The sequence below is a fragment of the Diabrotica virgifera genome, chromosome 1 (assembly GCF_917563875.1).
Source record: "Diabrotica virgifera virgifera chromosome 1, PGI_DIABVI_V3a".
Lineage (NCBI taxonomy): Eukaryota > Metazoa > Arthropoda > Insecta > Coleoptera > Chrysomelidae > Diabrotica > Diabrotica virgifera.
In genome coordinates, this window is record NC_065443.1 from 115088304 (window position 1) to 115110653 (window position 22350).

Consider the following 22350-nt stretch of genomic DNA (forward strand, 5'->3'; position numbering starts at 1 on the left):
ATGTTTCTTTGATGTGCGGCCTGCCTTAAAGTACGCCTAACAAAATGTTACGTCTACAGTGTACTATATTATGGAGTGGAATCATGGACGTTAAATGTAGAGACAACGAGACGACTTAACGCCTTTGAACTGTGGACCTATATAAGAATTATGAAGGTTTCCTGGGTAGATAGAGTTACGAACAATGAAATACTGAGAAGAATAGGTAAAGAGAAGGAAGTTGAACTTACAATTAAAGAAAGAAAGCTACAGTATCTCGGACATGTAATGCGGGGCGAGAAGTATGGCATCCTACGACTCATAATTCAAGGAAAGATAGATGGCAGAAGAAGCATCGGAAGAAGACGAATTTCAAGGCTGAAGAACCTGAGAGAATGGTTTGGATGTACATAGCTCAAAACAACTATTTAGAGCTACTGCCTCAAAAATTAAAATAGCTATGATGATTGCCAACCTCCGTAGCGGAGATGGCATCTGAAGAAGAAGATGCCATTAAAGCGGGACATATCGTATGTGCTAAAATTAATTTGATCACTTTTTTATTTACATTTCACGTTACAAGGACGTTTTACTGCACGCTTCAACTGGTGTAGAATAGCTTTTGTAATAATTTACTCCTGTTAATTTTATAATTATTGATAGTTGAAGAACTTAAACAGTTAAATTAATAATTAACTTGAGTATACCTTTTAAAATTTTTAAAACGCCGCAAAAAATACAATATCTTTTTCATCCCCGCTCTGTTTTTTTTATTTATTTTAAAAATACAAAATCTAAAAGTATTTTTTGAATCCAGGGTATATGCATATTGCATGCTAATTGCAACTAATGGACTAGAAAACATGTAAAAATGTGAATGTGGAGATTATAAATAGAAAAATCAGAGGACAAAATACAAATAGCTAAAGAGAAATGGTACAGTGGTACATGTACAGAAAACTACAAAAAAAAAAGATTTTAAATTGCATAAAAAAATTTAAATTGCATAATTCTAAATTATTAACAATTTTGAATAATTATATGATAATATATGTATGTGATATACCTATTCTGAAGTCAAAATCTGTGTTTTTTCCTTCAATTCTTTTACTTTCTTCATCTTATAAGAAGTCCATTTCCTTCTTAAGTATGATATTAATTTCTTATAATTGCCAATAGATCATCGAGGATGTTTTATAAATTAATGGTGATCTTATTCGCACAGGAAATAAACTAGCTGATTTCTATCGTGTGAAATAATTTGGCCCGGTAAAATATAGTAATATACCAGGAGAACAAGATAAATATTTGAATAGAAATATGAACACAGTTTTTGCATAGTATCGGTTGGTTGGCTTTCTGTAATTATAAAAATATGAAACATAAAAACCGTAAAAGTTTTTGAGGGTTTTTGTATTATAATTTACGGAATGTATAAGTTACAGGGTATTTGAGAAATCACTCGTAAATCGCACTACACAAAGTTGAGATTAAGCTATTAACTAATCAAGCAGAAGAACAAAAGATATGGACAAAATATATAGAGAAACTGTTTACTGACAAAAACATGATTCAATTAGCTCCCAGAGAATGTGGACCCATCCCACCTATGTACATTAAAAAACGAAATTGTTAAACGAAATTATTAAAGCCTTAAAAGCATTTAAAATGGACAAACATCGAGGGCCTTTGGCCCGAGGGATATACGTTGACCGAAAGCGTTATTATCTATAATACCCGTGGTGCCTTCAACGTTTAATGTCCGACTAAATTATTCTTTATATCCAAAAAATTTGAAGGAATTTTGATTTAATTAGTTTTCAAATAATTACATTTACCAGTAATAGTCGTAACGTAATTGAATCGTTTATTTCAGAAAGGGGTCAAGTCACAAAAACCTGCTTTTGAGAAAAACAAAAAAACGTGTTTACATTCAACAAAATTTTTATTTATATAAACTAAAAATTCTCACTAATAACCTGTAGTGTTTGTCAAAAAGTATTGTATTTTTCAAAAATTTATCTTGTTATTTGTTTAAGAAAAAAATAAATAATTTTTTGCACTTGGCCCCTTTCTGAAATAAAGTTGGTGTTTACATACAACAAAAATTTTATTTATATAAAATAAAAATTCTCACTAATAACCTGTAGTGTTTGTCAAAAAGTATTGTATTTTCAAAAATTTATCTTGTTAATTTGTTGGTGGTTACACAATTTTTAAGCAAGGAGTCATGCGTTGTTTGGCCCCTTTCTGCACTAAACGCTAATTTCTCTGCGCTGCCAAGGCAACACTATGGCAGCAATTGATTCCTTTCTGCAACAAAAGCTGTATTTACGTTTAAATTAAAAAATTCCACCAAAAACTCATTTTGTCAAAATTAGTCACTTGACCCCTTTCTGAAATAAACGAATCAATTGTGGTAACCATAGTTTTACTTAGGTTATTATTTGTCAACTTGACAGTATTTTACTAGTTATTTAAATTTAATACCCTAGGGCGTTATTTTTCAAAAATCATACTTAACTGACTTCGAAATCATGTCATTATTTTTCAAATAATATACCAGTCGGACATTAACCAATTATTGGAACGTCTATAAAGATGGAGTTATTAGAAATAAAATCTTTACCTTACTAACATCTTTACTTTAATAAAAGCGTTAGATAGTGAAATAATTGTGAAAAGTAATAGTTTTAATGAAACTACTAAGGTAGTAAGAATGAAGAAAGATTCCAATGACATTTAAAGGCAAATTTTATAAAACTCACCTAACGATATAACAATAGCTATTTGTATAACAAGGGAGGAAAGTGGTACTTTTCCTCCCGAGAATGAAGTTTACTGCCCGACGTGTAGCGGAGGGCAGTAATCATTCAAGGGAGGAAAAGGCACTTTACTCCCATGTTATACATATGGTTTTTCCACCTTCCTCAAATTAATAACAAGTCATTTTTCATTTTTACTTAATTTATTTAGGTATGTAACTAACCAACAAAATTTATTAAAACTAAAACTAACAAGTAGGTACAATATAAGTGTCAACTGTCAAATACAAGTCAAATTATTAATGTAAACATTGTTAAATCAAAATAACAATTTACTGTTTTTACCATTCTGCAAAATACAGGGTGTTTTATAAATAAACGTTAAAATGTATAGATACTTACGTAATAGAAAATAGGTATTGTACAGGGCGTCAATAAGTTATATTTCATGAATGAAATACGATGACGTCACTTTTACTTTTCCTCCCTAGGGAGGTAACGTACAACTTTGTTCCCTACAATCAGGTCAGGAAAAGTATACTTTCGGTAGAGGTAGGTGGAAAAAGTTATTACAGAAATGAATGTCGGACAGTTAAAAAGAAAGAGGAACGACGAATGCATGTGGTGGATGTAAGAATGCTTAGATGGATGAGTGGACTGACAAAAAAGAATAAAATTAAGAATCAGCATATTAGCATAACATTAAAACATTTTAACAATTACTAAAACCATTAAAAAAACGATATGGCAATACAGTGTATCTTACTACCTGTTATTAGAAAGACCAATTACTACAAGTTCTAAGTGGTAGTAAGTCTTGCTCTTTTCTGATGCTTATTATATTTAATTGGTGCCCTCTACCTTCTACTTAGTAATTTTCCATCATTCGTCTGTTTTCAAGTTTCGAATAGTAGGTACTAACTTACTAAAATAGTAGTTGTACAATATTTATGTTTATGGCTAAAACAATACGCACTGATCTACTTATTACACTAGCTCTATTGCAACCAATTTGTAAAAACCAATAACAACAAATAGTGTTAAGGATATTAAATTCTTATTATCTATGATATTATCTGTGGACAAGTAAGAATAACATGTCTGTGATTGTTCTGTATACACACTGCACTTGGTCCAATATGACAGTAACATTCTCTTATTAGTAATTTTATTGTCAATCATCGAGAAAACTAAGAAGAAATCCGATGTATTAGCCGACCATAGTATTTGATCTAATATTTCGTTTTGGTTCGATTCTGTAGAATTAATTCTATATTCTATGGTCCAAATTCTACAACGTGATTGAACATTACTACAGGGAGTGTGTATCTTTCTTTTAGGTTTTTTCCTAATTACGTATTTAAGTGCTTCTTTTAGATCGTTACTTGAAGGTTCTGTTCCACATCCTGTATCTTATCGTTTTCGAATTTTCTTTTTTGTCTTGTCTTGTCTTGTCTCCTAATACCCCAGGCTGTGGGTAAAAAATAGGTCGATTTCAGGATATTATTCAGAAATTTTTGAAGCCTATCAGGTGTTGTAAAGGACGATGCCAGAAATAACTTCTAGTAAAATGTAACCAAAAATATTGTGCGCTTTTTTTTAAATTGCGATTTTCATTTGTTAAATTTGCAATTTTTATTGATTTTTAATTTTGCAGCTTAGGATATTGATTTTAGAGAAAAACTTTTTAATAGAAAGTTGTAGAAAATTAGAAAACCTACAATTTGAGTTACGGTAAGTTTAATTTGGTTAATTGGTTATTGCAAAACAGCCTGCGAAAAGTCCAAAATGGCCGTTTTTTACAATTGCATTATTTATTGTACAAATAATTTTTTTTATCTTTTAAAGCTTTAAAATGAAGATCTTTCAATTCCAAACTTAAAAAAAATTGTAAAGCCAGATTAACGAATTTGTTGCTTATATATTATAAATTGTTTTTCCCAAGAGGTTAAATGTCGAAGGCTATAACTTTTTGAAAAAAATCATAGAGAGTTGGTGAAACATCTAATCTCCTTCCAAAGAGTTGTATTTTTATATTCTGATGTAAATAAATGCGTAAAACATTTTTAAACCTGTAACTTTTGGGTTTGAAAATAAGGGGGCAAATTTCGTTATAAACATTTAGAGCTGAAGCGGCCCTGTACATCCTATGAGTTTTTAACTTATAGATTATTGTTGCTAAAGATGAAAAAAAGATTTATAAAAAATAAAAAATTTCTACGACCAACTGAAGCCGAGATAATTTTTAGGTTTGAAAATAAGGGGGCAAATTTCGTTATAAACATTTAGAGCTGAAGCGGCCCTGTACATCCTATCAGTTTCTAACTTACAGATTATTGTTGCTGAAGACAAAACGAAGATTTATAAAAAAATAAAAAATTTTTACAACCAACTGAAGCCGAGATAATTGTTTTTTTTTTAAGTCGTAGTGCCTTTATTTATAACAATTAAGAAATTATTTTACAGTCATTGACTAAAGAAAGACTTATATTATCTTAAAATAAAAATTATTTTTTATATATATATAATATAATATAGATATAAATATAATATCATCATCATCAACCCGTACGCGTCCACTGCTGGACATAGGTCTCCCTCAGCTCTTTCCATCTTTCTCTGTTTTGTGCGGCTTGCATCCAGTTGCCGACAATACGTTTCAGATCGTCCGCCCATCTGGTTGGTGGTCGTCCTCTGCTCCGTAGTGCTTCTTCTCGTGGCCTCCACTCGACAATACGTTTTGTCCATCGGTTGTCTGACAATCTGGCGACGTGTCCTGCCCAATTCCACTTAAGCGACGCGATTCTGTCGACGGCGTCCGCTGTTTTTGTTCTACGACGTATTTCTTCGTTTGGGATTCGGTCCCTCAGGGAGACACCTAACATCTGGCGCTCCATAGCCCTTTGAGTTATGCGAATCTTGTTCACTACCTTTTTTGTGAGTGTTAATGTTTCCGCTCCATAAGTGAGTACAGGCAATACACAGTGGTCAAAGATTTTCCTTTTCAGGCATATGGGTAAGTCCGATTTAAATGCATAGCTCAGTTTACCAAACGCTGCCCAGGCTAATCCTATGCGACGTGGGAGCTCGCACGTCTGGTTATCTCTTCCCAATCGAATTTCATGTCCCAAGTACTTATAAGATGCAGTCTGCTCAATATTCATTCCATCAAGAACAATATTACGATTTAGCACCAGATTAGTCATTATTTGCGTCTTGTTGATGTTAATCTTTAGTCCGACCTCTAAGGAAGCGTGATATAACTTGTTCAACATTATTATTGCATCATCCATACGATCGGCTATAAGGACGATGTCATCTGCGAATCTCAAATGACTGAGCTTCTCTCCATTTATGTTGATACCATATTCGTTCAGATCTTCCTTCTTAAAACTGTGTTCCAAAAGGGTTGTGAACAGCTTTGGTGAGATGGTGTCTCCTTGCCGTACTCCTCGCTGTATACAGAATTTATTTGTTTGTTGATCAGATAGTCTTACGCTAGCCGTTGCGTTGTGGTAGATATATTTATCATGTTAGTATAGCGATAATCTATTCGGCATTCTGTCAATGCTTTTAACATTTTCTGCTGGTTTATGGTATCGAACGCTTTCTCGTAATCCACGAATATCAGTGCCAATGGTTTGTTGTATTCCGCAGACTTCTCGATCAAGTTTTTTATTACCAGTAAGTGGTCGTTAGTGCTGTATCCGGATCTGAAGCCAGCTTGTTCTCTAGGCTGATAGAAGTCTAACTTAGCCTCCAGTCTCTTTTTGATAATTTTTGTGAAAAGTTTATATATGTGTGATAGCAGACTGATAGGACGGTAGTTTTTTAGATCTGTTATGTCACCTTTCTTGTGCAATAAAACAATGACTGCATTGTTCCATTGAGAAGGCGTTTTTCCTTGGTAAATGCATTCGGTGAAAAGTTTAGCCAAAACCTGGATAATTTTATTTCCACCTTGTTTGATTGCCTCGATCACTACTCCGTCATCGCCAGGGGGTCATATAATATAATTACATTTAATTATTAAAAATTATTTTTAAATTCGGTGCTTTTGCGAGTGGCCGAATTTTGCAAATCGCCCGGCTCGCTTCAAATCCGCGCGGTAGGAAAATTTTTGCGTAACTTGTATTAAATTTTGACAGAAAACAATTTAATAATATTACCATTATAATGTACAGTCTATTTACCACTGTATTTGTTTTTCTTGATAAACTTTTATATGTAAAATTTCATTTCTGAAGAAATAATATTACAAAAATGATACATTTATATGAAATATATAACTATATTTTTAATTTTTTCATTGTTATATAAATATAGTAATAATAATGTTACTTCTTACTATAATATACAATATAAAACTTTTTCTTCTGGTAGTGACTATTCTTTTTGGATTTCACATATAAAAGTTTATCAAGAAAAACAAATACAGTGGTAAATAGACTGTATATTATAATGGTAATATTATTACATTTTTTTTTAATTTAATACAAGATACGTAAAAATTTTCCGAGCGCGCGGATTTGAAGCGAGCTGGGCGATTTGCAAAATTGGGCCGCTTGCAAAAGCACCGATTTACCGAAAAATAATTTTTAATAATTAAATGTAATTATATTTTATAATAATTTTTATTTTAAGATAATATAAGTCTTTCTTTAGTCAATGACTGTAAAATAATTTCTTAATTATTATAAATAAAGGCACTATGATTTAAGAAAAAAAAAACAATTATCTCGGCTTCAGTTGGTTGTAGAAAATTTTAATTTTTTTATAAATCTTCGTTTCGTCTTTAGCAACAATAATCTGTAAGTTAGAAACTCATAGGATATACAGGGCCGCTTCAGCTCTAAATGTTTATAACGAAATTTGCCCCCTTATTTTCAAACCTAAAAATTATCTCGGCTTCAGTTGGTCGTAGAATTTTTTTTTTAAATCTTCGTTTCATCTTCAGCAACAATAATATGTAAGTTAAAAACTCGTAGGATGTACAGGGCCGCTTCAGCTCTAAATGTTTATAACGAAATTTGCCCCCTTATTTTCAAATCCAAAAATTAGAGGTTAAAAAATGTTTTACGCATTTATTTACATGAGAATATGAAAATATAACTCTTTAGAAGGAGATTGGATGTTTCGCCAACTTTCTACGATTTTTTTTCAAAAAGTTATAGCCTTCGACATTTGACCTCTTGGGATAAACAATTTATAATATCTAAGCAACAAATTCGTTAATCTGGCTCTACAATTTTTTTTATGTTTGGAATCGAAAGATCTTCATTTTAGAGCTTTAAAAAATAAAAAAAAATATTTGTACAATAAATAATGCAATTGTAAAAAACGGCCATTTTGGAACTTTCGCAGGCTGTTTTGCAATAACCAATTAACCAAATTAAACTTACTGTAGCTCAAATTGTATGTTTTTTAATTTACTACAACTTTCTATTAAAAAGTTTTTCTCTAAAATCAATATCCTAAGCTACAAAATTAAAAATCAATAAAAATTGCAAATTTAACAAATGAAAATCGCAATTAAAAAAAAAGCGCACAATATTTTTGGCTACATTTTAGTAGAAGTTATTCCTGGCATCGTCCTTTACAACACGTGATAGGTTTCAAAAATTCCTGAATTATATCACGTTTTTTCACCCACAGCCTGGGGTATAATCGAAAGCAGCTTCGATTATTGTTAATGTAAGGAATAGAAAGACAATGTAATGGAAATAAGGTAGATTTATTGTTGGTTTCACTTATAGGATATTTTATAATAATTTTAAACAGTTTTGTGCAATAAAACAAATGCTAATAACCACTCTCATGCACGTTATGATACCGCTTAATAGTAATTGAATATATGGGCATTATATTAGAAGGCATAATAATAAAAGGCTATTCTTCTTTTATGTATGACATTTAACTGTTTAACTGTTTCCGTTTTGTACTCTAACATGATTGATTATTTAACGAGTAGTTTGACTGGCTTTTCAATGGTAAATCTTTTAAATTAATTGGTATTACACAAGTCTTGCAAGCAAATATTACTTTTTTTTTCAAGTTTTGTGTGAAAATTTTAATTTGCCTATACATATTATTGTATAGAGTAGAGCTGAGCATAAACCTATAGTGAGAAGGTCATGATTTTTCGTAATTTGTTTATTACTGATGAATATAATCATAAATCATAACTAGCATAATCCAGCCTTATACGAATCATTTTTTTCTAATTGGTAGTGAGAATATGTTATTTTAAAAAGACTGATATGTTTTATACACACTTAATAGTATATTATGCAACGAGCATTTTAATGATGGTCATTATGAAGCGAGTATGAGGGATACGAAACGAGCCGCTTAGCGGCGAGTTTCGCATAGAGTACGAGCTTCATAATGATAATTAAATGCAAGTTGTATACACGATTTTTTCTATGATCATTCACAACAAAAAATATATTCAAATTTATTAATTTTGTAACGCAAACAAAGTACGTAATTTGTCAGTTTGTTTACTGTCAAAGCGTATGTATTTGACTCGTCACTGCGCGTGTGCCACCTTTATCGCGAATGCCATATCGCGATTCTATTGGTTAAAATTCTGTATCGTAATGAAAATCTGCATCATAATCAAGTTCATTATGATACAGGTAGTGACACCATAATTGATATATTATAGTATGAGAATAGAAAAAGTATTTTATCTACTCTATGTCATATTATGTATAAGTTTTTAGTTTGTGAAAACTGCCATGATAGATAGCAGTGCGTGAAGGGTTTAAGGTGTGCTTGAAGTAACAATGTATTTTAAATGGGATTTACTTTTTCGCACTGTTTTTTGGCACACTTTCATATTATCAAATATCCTTAACGTTCGCGTTGTCATGGTGATGACATAAGGAGCAAAAAATTACAACAAAAGTTTTGACATTTTTGTGGTTTGAAAGAAGTTAGAATTTTTAAATGTCAAAGTTCTAAAAATCGTAGAATAGAAATGAATTCCAGTAACGAAGTGTTACAGTTTTTTTACTTGTTTATCGCAGATAAAATATTGTATGAATCTGTGTGTGAAGTACTTTTTGCGTACTTTCGCGATGTATAGCACTCGCTCCACTGTCGCTCGTACTCTAGACATCGCGTGCGTTCGCAAAAAGCATACTTCACGAACTGTTTGATAAATAACTAACGAGCGATCCAAAATTATTGGGATCAAAGCTAGCCGTGCAAAAAATTACGTATGTCCTCTTTGAATCTGAATTTATATCATTGGTTTATCAATTAATTTTGATTAACATTATAAAACATAAAAAATCAGTCAAAACTTTTAACACAGAACTTTAATCAAAAATAAAAAGAATTAACAAAATTATAAGTAACAATAATAAATAAAATCAAACAACCAACATCTCTACATAACCTAACTTTTCTTGAAGTTGACGTACACTGCAAAGTTCACGTAAACTGGTAAATATATCTGAATTAAGAATGGACATGCACTGTATAGCTATCTCTGTCGTTCAGAGCCACCTATGGTGACAATAATTTTGGATCACACGTTATTAAAAGTATGTAAAATATTTTATTTCTAGCTGAGCGCTTTGTGCTCACAAAGTCATCTTCAGAGCTATGGTCAAAATTTAGAAGTGCCACTAGTAAAGAGGGATTCCATTGGTAAACAATAAAAAAAAATTCTGAGATTTAAAAAACTTTCAAAGTTATCGAAAAACAATCTAATAGAAGACACATTCGAGGCTACATAAAATCTAAAAAAAATTTTCAACTCCATCCTAATTAGTCCAGGGCGCATCTGTTTTGAGATGGACGTTGAGAGGTGACTCAAATTTTTTTGAAGAAATTACTTGGAAATAAATCAAATAATAATATTTGAGTTATCCTCCCTCTCAAAAAGATCCGGAACATTGTTTAAATAATCAAAATGTAAAAAAATGAAGGAAAAATTCGATGTTTTTCTTCGTTTTTTGATTATAACTTCATTTATAACTTATAACTAAAAGTCTTCATTTTCGAGAAAAGTTGTACAAACATAAAAGTTGCGTAATTAAATTTCCTACAATATAGAATTAGTTAAAAATTTAAAAAATAGTCATCCTAGTTGCAAAATAGCAATACAGTGGAACCCCGATAAGTCGGCCCCCGATAACCCTGAACTCCGGCTAACCCGGACCGATTTTTATCAGACAAACATTTCAACAATAAAAATGTATTGCTGTTACAAAATCTCGTGAACCTAATTCATTCATTTGGTGACGTCAATATACGAATGAAACGATAGAATCCGACATTACTGGAAATATCAGGGTGCAGATGGGACCCTGTCGCACAATTCGCAGCAAATAAAATAGTCGTATGTTTTTGGCTTCATTTTATTTCGGTTATACATACGCATTTTCAAGGTTCACGAGGTTTTGTACCAACTCTATGTAATATAATATTTGAGAGATAATGGGTATTTGTGTAATTTGAACTACATATACCATAGTAAAAATGACTCATGGCATACCACATTCATTGTCGTGTTATCGAAAACAACAGGCACCTGTATTATCCTTTATTTATTTGAAACTGCCTTAGCATTGTTTAGAAAAAACTATTAAAATTATTTTTTTAACAATGGTCTTAGTCATCACTGTTATTAAATAACATAACATCAGAGACGGTATTGTGTGTAGTAAAGTCGTATTGTTCGCTTCCGTTCTGTAATCGTTCGTAAATATATTCAGATTTTGTGTGCGTGTTTTTGTCTATAAGGGCAACAAAACGTAAAAATGTTGTAGTGACAATGGAAAAGAAACTAGAAGCATTAAGTAGAATTGATAAAGGTGAATTTTGCAGCATTATATGGTGTCGGTACATCTACAGTATCGGATTGGAAGAAAAATAGAACTAAAATCGAAGAAATTTTTTTTCAAAATGATAACAACAGACAGTTTGGACAATCGGTGCAAAGCTAATAAAGCTAAGAATGAGACTCTTGACGACGCTTTGTATGTGTGGTTTTATGTGGAATGCGAACGTGGTTTACCAGTGACTGTGTGACAATTATAACGGAGTTTATCTGTAAGCATACCATATTTTATCAATTTTTACCATTTTCTCCGGCTAACCCGGATTTTCGATAACCCGGATCGGCCGCGGTCCCGATTAATCCGAGTTAACGGGGTTCCACTGTACTTGCGAAAAAAAAACATACAAAAACAAGTATTCGCATTTTACGTTTTTCAACCATTTATGCTACACTTAGGACCTTCATATTTCATCCAAAAAAACTTTATGACACAGTTAAATAATACTGTAAATTTCATTAAGATCTGTTCAATAGATTTTGCAAAATAAATTTTCCAATCCAGCTTTCGCAAAAAAAATTCATTTTTTCAAAATGTTATAGGACTGAAAATAAAGCAGATAGCAAGTTGAAATTTTTTTTGCTTATAGAAGTGTACCGTACCTTTCATTTGAACCTTGCAAAATTAAAATCGATTAATTACCACGGCGTCAGAAAATTTTTTAAATAAACATTCATTTTTGGTGCTACGCGCAGGACAGCGGTGTTCGATTCACACAAGTTGATTTCCACCAAAATTTCTTCCAATCTTTATCTAATATATTATTTTCTTACTCTATATTTTGTTGTATTTTAATATTTTAATTCCACAAAAATCAAACTAATTTTATTATTGTTTGTGAAATATTGTTTAAACAATTGCATATGTTTCAAAATAATAAACTTTTATTCTCTAAGTTAAAATATATGAACAAAGAAAGTTTTTGCTAATAAAAGTGTTATTTCAAATGACAAAGTATGTGTTTTTATTTTGCAATAAACAAATTTATTTATTTATATCGAAATTTAATAAAAATTAAAATGTATCAATCATTATCAAATGTAATTGGAATGCCCAATCAGAGCAAACTATCCGCTGTCCTGCGCGTAGCACCAATAATTAATGTTTAATTAAAAAAAATCCTGACGCCGTGGTGTTAATTGATTTTAATTTTGAAAAATTGCAAATGAAAGGTACAGTACACTTCTATACGCAAAAAAAAATTAACTTGATATCTGCTTTATTTCCAGTCATGTAACATTTTGAAAAAATGAATTTTCTTTGCGAAAGCTGGATTGCAAAATTTATTTTGCAAAATCTATTGAACCGATCTTAATGACATTTACGGTATTGTTTTACTGTATCATATAGTTTTTCTGGGTGAAATATGAAGGTCCTTAATGTAGCATAAATGGTTGAAAAACGTAAAATGCGAATACTTGTTTTTGTATGGTTTTTTCGCAATTATTGTAATTTTGCAAGAAGGGTGACTATTTTTTAAATTTTTAACCAATTCGATGTTGTAGGAAATTTAATTTCGCAACTTTTATGTCAGTACAACTTTTCTCGAAAATGAACACTTTTAAAGTTATAATCAAAAAACGAAGAAAAAAATCGAATTTTTCCTTAATTTTTTGACATTTTGATTATTTAAACAATGTTCCGGACCTTTTTGAGAGGGAGGATAACTCAAATATTATTATTTGATTTATTTCCAAGCAATTTCTGCAAAAAAATTTGAGTCACCTCTCAACGTCCAAATGTACTAATATTTTTACAGATGCGCCCTGGTCTAAATCTCCATCTAGATTTCTAGATGGTACCAAGAACAACATTTTTAAATGTATTTTTTGTAAAGTCTCTAATGTGCTGTTTATTAGAAATTTTTTTAACAACTCTCTTCTTACCCATGGGCGCCCATATAAAAATTTTCAGGGGGTGGCAGACGTGAAGATTTTGCACATTACATTATGTACACTATGTGTTACGTTGGGATGTCCACGAGTCACTTTACGCAAAGATCCCTAGGTTCGAAATTAAATTATAGAAAATAACTTTCGCTTACAGAAAATTACCCCTATTAAAAATACGCAAGTGTAGCTTAAAACAAAGTTTTTATTTGGATGTTATCCGAAGAATGTTACAAACTCGACTGACTTTAAAACATATTACAATATCTACACATTCCTTAAAACGGCAATATATTCTTATCAAAGGTCTCAATCTCAAGTGGGCTAGTAAGCCCAACCATCCCTTCACCTTAAAACAACGAAAAACAAGCCATATGGCCCGCCGTATATATAAAGCAGAAATATCTTTTAAACACGGACACTGCCATGTAATGACTCGACACTGTGGATACTTAACAATATATAGTTTAAAGCACCCGAAAAACTAGGATGGGCACAGCGCCCCCTGCCCTTGGGTATGGGCGCCTCTATTACCTACTGAGAAGTCAAGTTTTTTTTTTCAAAACAGTCATCAGACCAATAATGACATACACTCAACGAAAAAGGTACGTAATATCAATAAAAATGTTAATTCAGACAACAAACGCAATACTTAAAATTTGTCCAATTCTTGGTTTTATTGGGACAACAAAACGATGTTCATCAATTCATTATTTTCGTTCGTTGAGCCAATGTATTACGTTTATTGAATGGATGAACATTCATTATGTATACCATAATATCACTTTATTGGTATTACGAACTCTGTTCACTGAGTCAACGAACACTATTTATTGATATTACGAACTCTCTTCACTGAGTCAACGAACACTATTTATTGAAACAACAACGTCGTTAATTGACCGACGAAAACTATTCGTTGTGTCAATAACAGTGTTATTTCTCCTAACGTATTTCGTTTATTTCTACAATTATTTCCGTTTATTGTTACAATTAATTCCGTTCATTCCCACAATAAATACGGTTTTTCTTACAATCAATTCTATTCATTCTTACAATCAGTTTCGTTAATTCCTACTATGAACGTATTTTATATTAATAATTACTGCATGCAATAGCCCAATGTATGATATTAATTGATTAATAATAATTTTTTAAATCCCCCTTTTTTGTCCTTAACCTAAAGGACTGTACACTGTGTGATTTTTCATATGATTTCACTTATACATTGTACTGGAATAAGTGTTACACTCCCCCGCCCCCTTGTTAACTTATTTATTTTTAGCACATAAGCAAAACGCTCGGACAGGTCGATTTTTAAAATAATCAAAGTATATTATAATATCAATGTTTCGAACTTTACACGATCCCTCGTCAGGTGACAGGCGAGGCGTAATTTTGATTTTTTTAATGGGAAAGTACGTCATGTGACAGCTTATTTAAAAGCGTTTGAAATAGTGATTCCAAAAATGTATAACACTATAATCTTTTTTGAGAGCGCAGGTGCAAAATTTCTATTAAATTCTTTTTAAACGCATTCATTTTTTTTGGAATTCTGAGAAAACTAATAAGTATTTTTGAAAAATTTAAACGCAGAATAAAATATTACATTATTACCGAGGGCAGGAAGTCCCTTAGAATAAACAAAAAGTTTCTGTTAAATGGTATGCCTATTTGAAATTAAAAATCATACTAAATTTTCTCTTTTTCACCCCTGTGACTTATTAAAATAATCATTATAGAGGTTCTCAGGGACTTCAGACCCTCGATAATACTGTAATATTTTATTTTGCATTTAAATTTTCAAAAATAATAATTAGTTTTTTCAGGATTCGAAAAAAATGAATATATTTAAAAAGAATTCGACCGAAATTTCACGATAATAGACACACAAAAACTTCCTTCTACTACGGACTACACTTGAAAGCGAAATGCAATTATTATTCGGCACTTCGGTAACACAGAGAAGCTAGGGGTATCACGATAAGGAAAAGCCGTTAACTTTCAAATGGTCAAGCAAAACATTTATTGTCTCAACAACTACGATTATTGTCACAATGAACGCATTGATTGTGGGAATTAAATGCAGTAGTAGATTGATTAATGCATTCGTTGTCACAACAATCAATTTACATCTATTCAATAATCATATATTACTCAATATTAACAACATTTGTACATTGTTTTAATGAAATCTGTACGTTGTCACGATAAACCAAGGTAATTGCTTGTCATCTACGAAATCAAGAACGTCAGTTGCTGCCAGAATTAACAGTATTTATTAAATATGCGAAACTAAGTTATTGGCTGAATAAATTGAGTGTTATTGATTAATGTACTCTAGTTATTCTCACAATTATTATTCAATCATTGTGACAATAACCAAATACATTCGTCAATGTCTAAAAGTTCGTTGAAACAACAAATTAAATTGTTGTGACAACGAAATACTATTCAGTAATCACTGTTAATCAATATTACGAACTAAATTTTTTTGAGTGTACGCGGCAGAAACACGGCCTGACACAGAGAGGACAAAAAATTGCTATAGAAATAGCAAAGAACCGCAGACGTTCGGAAACAATCAGTGGCGGTTTCTCCATAAGTGCACATGTGCACGTGAACCCCCAAAATTATTTTCACATCAACATTCATATATGTAATATTTATCATTCTATAAATAACATTTTAATCTAACTATACAGTAATTTAAATTCGAAATAACAGATTCAAGGAGTTTATAAGTATCTAATAGGTAACATTTAATTATTTTTATTCTATTTCAAAGGAGAAACTTCACGGATGCGAGGCCTTAGACAGAACCCCGCGTTCACCGCTCTCAAGGTGGTTCCTATACCAATGACTTTTCATACCGCAAAATACAACTCACCACCCGCCCCGCTACCCGCTATAGCCCACAAGTTTAGATGGCCATAGGATCACAAGTCGGATGTGATCTTATGGCATGATCTTATGGTGTTTTCAACGTGCACGGCACACGTATGTTTAAATTTTGCTTTCGTGAAGTTCGAATTTCGGAACTATAAGGATTTGTGGATGTAAATGTTAGCGTGGAATATTTAAAATCAATTAAATTTTCTTCATTATATTTAGAAGAAAAATTAAAAATGCCGAAACCAAATTTAGACCAGTAAGGATCTGCGAAAAAACGTATATTTTTGGATGTGAGAGGTGGCATTCGGATTTTTGCAGATAAAGTTAGGTGACACCTTCAGTAATAATAATTGACTTATGCTCCTTCTCAAATATGCCCGGAACATTAATAAAAAAGTTAAAATAATTAAAAATTTCGAAAAACATCGATTTTTTTCTGCTTCTTTGCTTATAACTTTAAAACGATTCGTTTTGCAACAAAGTCGTAGAAAAATAAAATAAAGATAATTGAATTTTGTATGACATACGACTGGTAAAAAATGTCTTAAGGTATTACCTTTTCTGCAATATAGCAATAAATACAAAATAAGGGGGCAAAATAAGTCTGTTGTTATTCAATATTTTTTAAACACTTTGGTGGCACTTAAAGCCTTGTTAATTGGCTTAGGAAATTCTTTGTAACATCCTTAAATCGTGTACCAAATTTCATTAAAATCGATCTAATAAATTTTGCATAATAAATTTGCAATCTAAATGTTTTTAAAAAAGTTCAAATTTTTTAAAATCTTTCTGAACAAAAAGTAGACCATTTAGAAGTCTGCTACTTTTTTTACATATAAAGAGGAGCTCTACCTATCTAATACACTTTATAGAATTAAAATCGGATTATTTAAGGGGCCTCAGCAATGTTTTAAATTTAGAAACAATTTTTTAGCTTATAAACAAATGGCTTTGTTTAAAAATAAAAAAATTAATTTTTAGCAATGCAAATAATTCAAACCGGTTTAATTTAACTTAAACTTTCAAATGCTGTCAGCAGAATTGCTATTTTTATTTTTTAATCAAACGTTATTCGCGTTCAAAAATTGCAATTTCTCGATTTTTTGAAAGTTCCACCGCGTTTATCTCGAAAACTATGCATCCTACGAAAAAACTTGTAAGAACATTGTTTGCTTAGAATTACCCAAGAAATACAAAAAAAATGTTTTATTTTGCGAAAAATCGATGTTATGTAATTCCTCAAGTTCTTTGTTTATAACAATCTTATCGACATCCGGATCAACTGTTACCCAAAAAATTCGTGTTCTACGGGTCAAAATACATAAAAAAACTTGGGTAAGTCCATCTAAATAAAGGAGCCCGTAGCACCCCCTCCTGGCCACAGCACTAATTTGTTTATAAGCCAAAAAATTGTTAATAACTTTAAAACATTGCCGAGGCTGCTTAAATAATCCGATTTCAATTTTTAAAGTGCATTAGATAGGTGGAGTACTTCTTTATATGTGAAAAAATTGACAAATCTTTTTATGTTCTAGTTTTTCTTGTGCAAGATTTCAAAAAAAGTTTAGATTGCAAAATTATTATGTAAAATCTAGTAAGTCAATTTTAATGAAATTTGGTGTAAGGTTTTAGCACATTACAAAAATTTTCTAAGCGAATTAGGAAGTTCCAAGTGTAACCTAAGTGATCGAAAATCATTGAATAAGGACAGGCTTGTTTTGCCCCCTTATTTTATATTAGTTGCTATTTTGAAGTAAGGGTGATAAATTAAGACATTTTTAACCAATCGCATCTGATAGAAAATTTAATTATCTTTGTATTATTCTTATACGACTTTGTTTTAAAATGAATAATTTTTAAGTTATAAGCAAAAAAAATTAGAAAAAAAACGAAATTTTTAAATATTTTATTTTTTTTATTAATGTTCCGGGCATATTTGAGAAGGAGCATAAATCAATTATTATTAACGAAGTTATCACCTAACTTTATCCGCAAAAATCTGAATGCCACCTCTCACATCCACCTAAAAACAGATCCTTACTGGTCTAATTTGTTAATTAAGAATGTACCAAAGTGCAAACGTCGGGATTATAAATGATTATTTAAAATGGATATTTGTGTAAAAACTTACAAATTGTGTAGCTGTGAAGCACATATTTGGAGAAGAGGAAGCATAATGAATAAAATAGAAGATACGATTTTAACTATCCGGCGCAGTCCACTTAACTAAATTTTTGATTGAAAATAATTTACAAGACGATTTTTCTGAAATAATTTGAATTCTCCAATTATGTACTTGTTACGATGCCAGTGACAACTGCAGAAACAGAACGATGTCTCTCTGCATTGAAACGTATCAAAACTTTCCTTAGAATAGATATGGGCCAGAATCGATTAACTGCACTCGCAATGTTTTCAATTTAAAAAAATTATTCAAGAAATTCCCAATTTTACTGAGTTTGTTTGTGAATAATTTTTCTAAAAAATAACAGGCCACTGACTTTCGTTACAACTTCCTTGTAACATTTAAACACTAAATTATAATTTTAAGTCAATAAAATACATTATTTATTGTAATTTTTAATAAGGTCCTCTGATTTTTATAATTTGAAGACACTCAAAAAATTTTACCTACGGAAATGGGGTCTCAAGGTCTTTTTATATGTTAACATTATGTGTGCACCCCCAATATTTTACACCAGGCGCCGCCACTGGAAACAATTAGCGTCTCTTTGCAAAGACAATGACGTCAACTTTGCAAAGTAACAAGACACTTACTCAACACACACACTACACATTACTCCCCTGACTTAGTGATAAGTTATACAATTACGTGGCTAAAGGTTCTAGTTCTAAACCAAAGCCAAAATCAGAGAAAAAAAAAGAAACAGCAAAGATGTTTTTAATAATTCGAAGATATTCATTAGTTGAATTACTTCTTCTTCTTAGGAACAGCCTTTCTAGCTCTTGGTGAACTTGCTGCAGCCTTGGCTGTTTTCGGCTTGGGTGCCTTTGGTTTTTTTGTTGAACTTCCTTTATTTGATTTCTTCGCCTTGGTTGGTGTTTTTGCTTTAGCCTCTGCGGAAGTCGGAACTACGGATGAGGACACAGTTTTAGGTGCTGACTTCTTTTTAACTTTTTTCGCCTTGGCTGGCTTTTTCTCTGCGTTTGATGCGGCTTTTTTAGCCTTAGTCACTTTCTTTACAGATTTTGCCTTTTCACCGGTAGCAGAACGTTTGGTAGCGGCGGCAGTTTTCTTCGGTTTAGCTGCTCCTCCAGCTTTCTTTTTTTCTCCTGAACTAGGCTTGGCAGATCCAGAAGACGACGAGGAGGTCGACGCTAACTTGAAAGATCCTGACGCTCCTTTTCCTTTTGTTTGCACCAACGATCCAGTAGCAACTGCAGATTTGAAGTACCTATTTTTTGATGAACGGAGCAACTTTTTCCGCATCTACCTTGTAATTTGCAGCGATATATTTCTTGATAGCTTGAAGAGAAGAACCACCTCTTTCTTTGAGACCTTTGATAGCATTGTTCACCATTTCAGATGTTGGCGGATGGGAAGGTTTTGCCCGTGGATTTTTTGCCTTCTTTTCCTTTTTGGATGGTGAAGATGTTTGTGGCGTACCAGAAGCCGACGTAGCCGAAGCAGCTGATGATTGGTTTTCTGTATCTGCCATTGCGTTGGGAGATATAAAAAAATCGTAAGTTAATATGCAGTATGTGTCGATTCACTGGCTGAAGAGCGAAAACTTACTCTTCTAAAATCGATGGTAAGACACTATCGGACAAAACTGGAAGTACAGATATACGACAAAGATGCAAGGGGAAGAACATTAATAACTGGATAAGAAACAGAAGAGTAGAATGAAGTGACCGCATAAGTCGAATGACAACAAATAGAGTAAATAAGGAAGGACGGCGAGAGACGGTTCTCCACAAGGAAGATGATTAGTGGGAAGACCACGAAATCGATGGAACGACAACTTACTGGAGGCACGTTGAAAAAACAGATAGAGTCATGTCTATACAAAAAGAATAAGTTTTTTAACTTTTGAGGAAAAATTTTATATTTTTGTTCACCAATAGATCCCTCTGTGGTAGTCGTACTTTTAAATTTTTTGTCATAGCTGAAGATGGCCTTTTAAGCCGAAAACGCTCAGATAGAAATTAAATATATTACATAGGTAGGTACTTTTAAAATACTTTTCGACTCCATTCATCCAATACCTTCTCTTGGTTAAAATATTAAATTTTCCAATCTAATTCGTTGTGGTAATAAACACTTATGTAGGTTATATCTTGGAACTTTTCAACAATCCTATTTAACGTGTGAGTCAGTGGCGGCCCGTGAGCTTCCTAACTATGCAGAAGCATATTTTTATTTTTAAAATCTTTTAATGCCTGTTAATTTTTTGTGTGTATTTCTTTTTATATCCATAAATTATATAAAATCTGGCAACTGTGAGCGTAGTAAATCTCTGCCACTTACAGCGGAGATTATTCGGCTGGAGACTCTTGAGCTAAAATTGGTACTGGCACGGCTGAAAAGAGAAAGATTTTACGAGCATCTTATATAAGTGACAGAGAAAGAGCTATATTGGAATATTTAGTATACCTTAAATGAGAATCTCGTGCCGGGCACGGTATCCATTTATTTTGAGTTTCTTTATTTTGTTATGTCTATTTTCTGTTAAAGTTTTTGTATTTATAATATTATTATTAAACTTTTAGTGCGTCATGATCGTGGGTGTATCGTGGGTGTAGTATAAATAATATTTTGATTATTTCTTAAGTTTAATTTATTAATTGACAATGAATCAGATTAGTATCTTAAAAAACTCTTTTGGTGTTTTTCTTTACAAATTTTATAAGGTTTTGTGGAGCTTTCGAGTTAGCTTAAAGAGGTCACGACGAAAAAAAAATCACAAAATAGTGGCATATTTAAGGAACTGGTCAATTTTAGCGCCGAATTAGACAACGACTTAAAGGTTCATAATATTTAAAGTTCCAGATCTTTCAAAGGTCTACCGTCTCCTGACATGTAGTTGCTTCTAATTTATTTATGTCGGAGAAGTTTTCTGCTTACAAGCGTCGGTCAGTTCCCCGAATCATTTTTTAATGAAACATGGAGACAATTTTAATTTTTAAACAAAACTCGGTTTAAAACTGAATTAGAAGTACTGTATTAGTGAAACGAATTAAGTACTACCTCTGGGGCTATTCCGCTATGAGTTTTATTAAATGAGGAAGGTTTAAAAAGCACATTGGGAGAAACTATTAAACTTTTAATCATTTTAATTACCATTCCTATATCAATATCTGAAGCAGAACGCTGTTTTTCGATGTTAAAACGAATTAAAACATTTAAAAATACAATGAAAGAAGAACGACTTAGGGTATGTTATCTGCAGAAAAGCATTTTGTAAATGGTATTGATAATTTTAATAATAAAGTCATTAAAAACTTTGCAACCAAAAAAAACAAGAAGGATGTATCGTAAACTTTAAAAGTGGTATTGACACAACTTTGTGCATGTGTGTAAATAATGAAATAGTATTATTTTTATAATTTTGTAAATAGAGACTAAATGGTAATACATACAAGCTAAGTAATATTAGCAGTAAATAATGGTTGTAAGTTGAGAGTTTTTTATTGTTAATGAATTTACGGAACTGTTTTGATAAATTTTGAACAATTTCTTGGCACCTCAGATATATATACATAAGATACATAAGGTAAAAGTATTAGCGCCTATTTTTTTTAATTTTTGTTTTATAACTTTTTTGACAATATCGTGAACCCGTCACTAAAAATTTTGGCGGCTGTCCGAATTCTGGCACTACCGTCTTAAAGAGGTACGAGCCGCCACTGGTGTGAGTAGCCATTTCACTTATAATCAGTTCCATTTAGCATTTAAGAACACAAAAGTAATTAAATTTAACATAGAACACAGTAGTAATTCTA

The 22350-nt window shown here is 31.6% G+C and overlaps 1 pseudogene; it reads right to left on the bottom strand.

The window, feature by feature from the left end:
• Positions 1–19315: 19315 nt before the first annotated feature.
• Positions 19316–20145, bottom strand: LOC114347657 (histone H1-like; annotated as a pseudogene).
• Positions 20146–22350: the final 2205 nt, after the last annotated feature.